Below are 6,583 nucleotides of genomic sequence, written 5' to 3'. Positions count from 1 at the left end.
ATATATTATAAAAATATAAAATATTATTTCTCTTTGAGAATGTCTGAACTTTCCCACTACTATCATACACTAGACGAATATTGAACTATGACATAAAATACATGAATTGCGGAGGGTCGCAAAGGAATACGATCAGGACGTTGAACATAGTCTATTCTCCCATACTTCACAGGGATATCCCGTGGTTGCTAGGGAAAAGATAACTCTGTCTTACACATGGGATGTAACACAGCTCACACGCACTAGGCAATTACGTTACGTCATTAACACATGCGGCGTAACCGCGGCGTGCATTGTAGATGAAGTCATCAATTTTAACGACGTTCCTGTGATAATGACGCGATGAAAAAGCTGGAAACCAACGGGAATTTCATATTTTTCAAATAAGTATGGGAGAAAAAGAATCTTACATGGGTCTGTCAAGTGGACAGGGATATCTCAACCCTCGTGAAAGAGTCTTTCACGCGCGTTGAGATATCCCTGTCCACTTGACAGACCCATGTAAAATTCTATTAGTCTTCGTCCAGTGTCAAGGGACGTTAGCAAGTGATAACATTTATATGCTCAAGCTAAATACTACCACTGTTCTATAACAACAACCTATCTCTCTTTGTTTATAACAACCCGGCTATACATGTACCTTCCACCTATCTATACCTTCTACTACCCGTCTATAAGCACAACCTGTCTATAAATACCACCTGTGTATAACTACCACCTGTCTATATCTACCACCTGTCTATGTAACTACCACCTGTCTATAAATACCACCTGTCTATAAATACCACCTGTCTATACCTACCACCTGTCTATAACTACCACCCGTCTATATAACTATCACCTGTCTATACTTAGTACCTGTCTATTTTTACCATCTGTCTATAACTACCACCTGACTATACCTGTATAACTATCACCTGTCTATACTTATCACCTGTCTATACCTACCACCTGTCTATACCTGTCATCTGTCTATACTTGATATCTGTCTATACATATAACTACCACATGTCTATACATACCACTTGTCTATACCTTCTGCCTATATATAACTACCACCCGTCTATACTTAGTATCTGTCTATACCTACCACCTGTCTATAACTACCACCTGTTTTTACCTTCCACCTGTCTATACCTTCCCCCTATATATAACAACCACCTATCTATACACATACCTACCACCTGTCTATACCTACCACCTATATATAACTATCACCTGTCTATACCTAGTTCCTGTCTATTCTTACCACCTGTCTATGCCTACCACCTGTCTATACCTGCCACCTGTCTATACCTTCCACCTATATATAACTACCACCTGTCTATACCTTCCACCTATATATAACTACCACCTGTCTATTCTTACCACCTGTCTATGCCTACCACCTGTCTATACCTACCACCTGTCTATACCTACCACCTGTTTATAACTACCACCCGTCTATATAAATATCACCTGTCTATATAAATACCACCTGTCTATACTTAGTACCTGTCTATTCTTACCACCTGTCTATGCCTACCACCTGTCTATACCTACCACCTGTCTATACCTACCACCTGTCTATTCTTACCACCTGTCTATGCCTACCACCTGTCTATACCTACCACCTGTTTATAACTACCACCCGTCTATATAAATATCACCTGTCTATATAAATACCACCTGTCTATACTTAGTACCTGTCTATTCTTACCACCTGTCTATGCCTACCACCTGTCTATACCTACCACCTGTCTATACCTACCACCTATATATAACTATCACCTGTCTATACTTAGTTCCTGTTTATTCTTACCACCTGTCTATGCCTACCACCTGTCTATACCTGCCACCTGTCTATACCTACCACCTATATATAACTATCACCTGTCTATACTTAGTTCCTGTCTATATCTACCACCTGTCTATGCCTACCACCTGTCTATACCTGCCACCTGTCTATACCTTCCACCTATATATAACTACCACCTGTCTATACCTACCACTTATATATGTAATGAGTTATGGGTGTGAAGTGTGGGGTTTTCACTCTGGGTTGGCAGTAGAAAAGGTTCATTTAAGGTTTTGTAAAAGATTGCTTGGAGTGAAAACTTCGACACAGAACAACTTTATTTACGGAAAATTAGGATGTTTGCCACTAAAACTCAAGAGATATTTTAAGATAATTAAGTATTGGCTACAGATTGTCCATCATAAGAAAAATGTATTGGTGAAGTCAGTCTATGATGAACTTTATCAACAAGCTGAATCATATAGAATAATTAACTGGGCAAAATTAGTAAAACAATTATTATGTACGTATGGTTTTGGTTATGTTTGGTTAGAACAACAAGTTGGAAACGAAAAGGTATTTTTAGAGTTATTCCAAACTAGAGTTAAAGATATTTTTATACAAAACTGGCATAGTGAGCTGGTAGATTCGCCAAGGGCAAGATGTTATTTATTGTTTACAAATGAATTTGGATATAAGAGTTATCTCGATACTGTAAATATTGAAAAATATAGAAAAGCTCTAACGAAGATTAGAACATCATCACATAGATTGTACATAGAAACAGGTCGGTGGCACAAGCCTAATCCAATTCCAGTCGATTTGAGATATTGTTTTAATTGTGCAAAAATTGAAGATGAATATCATTTTATCTTGGAATGTCCTATTTATGTAGATATTAGATCAAAACTGTTAAACAAGAAATTTTGGTTGAGGCCTAATATGACTAAATTTATAGATCTCTTGACTTCAGAAAATAGTAGCATTGTTAAAAATTTAGCTATCTTTGTTCACAAGGCTAATGAAGTTAGAAATTCAATATTATTTGATAATTGATATATTTGTTATGTGCATCCTTTCGCTGATTTCTTTTTTTTTATTTATATATATATATATAGTGTACATCCTTTTTCCAGAAAAGTCTGTTTACCATTGTCATGTCTGTATTTGTTTTGCACAAAGGCTTTTTAGCCTATTTGCTAAATGAAATAAAGATATTATATAACTATCACCTGTCTATACTTAGTACCTGTCTATTCTTAGTACCTGTCTATGCCTACCACCTGTCTATACCTACCACCTGTCTATACCTACCACCTGTTTATAACTACCACCCGTCTATATAAATATCACCTGTCTATACTTAGTACCTGTCTATTCTTACCACCTGTCTATGCCTACCACCTGTCTATACCTACCACCTATATATAACTATCACCTGTCTATACTTAGTTCCTGTCTATTCTTACCACCTGTCTATGCCTACCACCTGTCTATACCTACCACCTACCTGTCTATACCTACCACCTGTTTTAGTATAACTACCACCTGTTATACCTACCACCTCTATACCCACCTATATATAACTACCACCCGTCTATATAAATATCACCTGTCTATACTTAGTACCTGCCTATTCTTACCACCTGTCTATGCCTACCACCTGTCTATACCTACCACCTGTCTATACCTACCACCTGTCTATAACTACCACCTGTTTATACCTACCACCTATATATAACTACCACCCGTCTATATAACTATCACCTGTCTATACTTAGTACCTGTCTATTTTTACCATCTGTATTTACCTACCACCTGTCTATACCTACCACCTGTCTGTATCTTCCAACTGTCTATACCTACCACCTGTCTATACCTAGTGCCTGTCTATACCTACTACCTATCTATACGTACCACCTGTTTATGTATACTTACCACCTATATATAACTACCATGCGTGAGTAGACTGAGATATACTGCACCGATACACACCGGTAGGGATAATGTCATTTCAGGTGAACATCTGTGTCATATTTCTTCCTGGAACGCTTACCTTTAAAGATATCATAATACTGACTTCGTATTAAGGTACCCGACCTTCACCTTGCCTCCTTACCAGGAAGATAATTATTTGCGTAATCCTGACAAGTAACATTCCAGGTGGAGTAAGTATGTTTATCTATCATTAATATGAAAAGTAATAATGTGTGTGTCTTGATATCTTAAGGAACCCGTAAATGTATACACACATATTTAAGAACGGCTTTATAGCATAATGCAATTATAAACAAGACATATTTCCCAAACATTTACTTGTTGATATTAACTGAATTTATTACAACAGTCATGATTGAAACATTATAATTATAACATTAATACATGTCTATAACTATAATATTTCTATACATGTAACAATCACCTTTCTATCGTTTTTATATATAATACCTGTCTTTACTTGTCTCCTGTCTATACCTACCATCTGTCTATAAAAGTATCTACCACCTGTCTATACTAATCATATAAGACTCTTTCATATGTGGATATGAATGATAAGTATATTCTACCCGAGGGTCACAAAATGCATATTTTATAGTAAAACCAGTCAAGTTTGTGAAAAAATGTTACAATTTTACCGAGGAAATAGAAATTTTGTTGACGCTGTGACGTCATGAGGCTTTATTGCATGGGTAGCCATGAAATACAGCCTCAGGCGGCATGAGTGTATTGCCCTAGACCAGCCAGTACTACACCCGTTGGTATGAAAGAAAATGTCTATACCTACCACCTGTCTATATCTATCACCTGTCTATACCTACCACCTGTCTATGCATACCACCTGTCTATATCTATCACCTGTCTATACCTACCACCTGTCTATACATACCACCTGTCTATATCTATCACCTGTCCATACATACCACTGTCTATATATACACCTGTCTATATCTATCACCTGTCTATATCTATCACTGTCTTACTACCACCTGTCAAATAAATACCACTTGTCTATACCTACCACCTGTCTATACCTACCACCTGTCTATACCTACCACCTGTCTATACCTACCACCTGTCTATACCTACCACCTGTCTATACCTACCACCTGTCTATACCTACCACCTGTCTATACCTGCCACCTGTCTATACCTACCACCTGTCTATACCTACCACCTGTCTATACCTACCACCTGTCTATACCTACCACCTGTCTATACCTACCACCTGTCTATACCTACCACCTGTCTATACCTACCACCTGTCTATACCTACCACCTGTCTATACCTACCACCTGTCTATACCTACCACCTGTCTATACCTACCACCTGTCTATACCTACCACCTGTCTATACATACCACCTGTCTATACCTACCACCTGTCTATACCTACCACCTGTCTATACCTACCACCTGTCTATACCTACCACCTGTCTATACCTACCACCTGTCTATACTACCACTTGTCTATACCTACCACACCACTGTCTATACCTACCACCTGTCTATACATACCACCTGTCTATACCTACCACCTGTCTATACATACCACTTGTCTATACCTACCACCTGTCTATACTACCACCTGTCTATATACCACTGTCATACCCTACCACTTGTCTATATCTACCACCTGTCTATACCTACCACCTGTCTATACATACCACTTGTCTATACCTACCACCTCTCTATACATACCACTTGTCTATACCTACCACCTGTCTATACATACCACTTGTCTATACCTACCACCTGTCTATACATACCACTTGTCTATACCTACCACCTGTCTATACATACCACTTGTCTATATCTACCACCTGTCTATACATACCACTTGTCTATACATACCACTTGTCTATACATACCACTTGTCTATACCTACCACCTGTCTATACATACCACTTGTCTATATCTACCACCTGTCTATACATACCACTTGTCTATACATACCACTTGTCTATACCTACCACCTGTCTATACCTACCACCTGTCTATACATACCACTTGTCTATACCTACCACCTGTCTATACCTACCACCTGTCTATACATACCACCTGTCTATACCTACCACCTGTCTATACATACCACTTGTCTATACCTACCACCTGTCTATACATACCACTTGTCTATACCTACCACCTGTCTATACATACCACTTGTCTATACCTACCACCTGTCATATACATACCACTTGTCTATACCACTATACCTACCTTGTCTATACACCACTGTCTATACCTACCACCTGTCTATACATACCACTGTCTATACCTACCACCTGTCTATACATACCACTTGTCTATACCACCACCTGTCTATACCTACCACCTGTCTATACATACCACTTGTCTATACCTACCACCTGTCTATACATACCACTTGTCTATACCTACCACCTGTCTATACATACCACTTGTCTATACCTACCACCTGTCTATACATACCACTTGTCTATACCTACCACCTGTCTATACATACCACTTGTCTATATACCTACCACCTGTCTATACATACCACCTGTCTATACCTACCACCTGTCTATACCTTCCACTGTCTATACCTACCACTGTCTATACATACCACTTGTCTATATCTACCACCTGTCTATACCTACCACCTGTCTATACATACCACTTGTCTATACCTACCACCTGTCTATACATACCACTTGTCTATACCTACCACCTGTCTATACATACCACTTGTCTATACCTACCACCTGTCTATACATACCACTTGTCTATACCTACCACCTGTCTATACATACCACTTGTCTATACCTACCACCTGTCTATACATACC

General features: G+C 38.5%; 1 protein-coding gene across 6 annotated transcripts in view; it reads left to right on the top strand.

Moving 5' to 3' along the window:
- Positions 1-3,763: 3,763 nt before the first annotated feature.
- LOC138333715 (uncharacterized) overlaps positions 3,764-6,583 on the top strand; it is a 29,730-nt gene continuing 26,910 nt past the window's right edge. For 2 of the 6 annotated variants that reach the window (XM_069282268.1, XM_069282267.1), the window contains exon 1: positions 3,777-3,945. The gene's annotated coding sequence lies outside the window, so the exon portion shown is untranslated. Of the gene's footprint in view, positions 3,946-6,583 lie in introns of all 6 variants that reach the window. The other 4 variants (XM_069282270.1, XM_069282269.1, XM_069282266.1 and 1 more) reach the window with 4 other exon arrangements.

This window comes from Argopecten irradians, chromosome 10 (genome assembly GCF_041381155.1).
Source record: "Argopecten irradians isolate NY chromosome 10, Ai_NY, whole genome shotgun sequence".
Lineage (NCBI taxonomy): Eukaryota > Metazoa > Mollusca > Bivalvia > Pectinida > Pectinidae > Argopecten > Argopecten irradians.
This window is presented reverse-complemented; position numbering and strand designations above follow the sequence as displayed.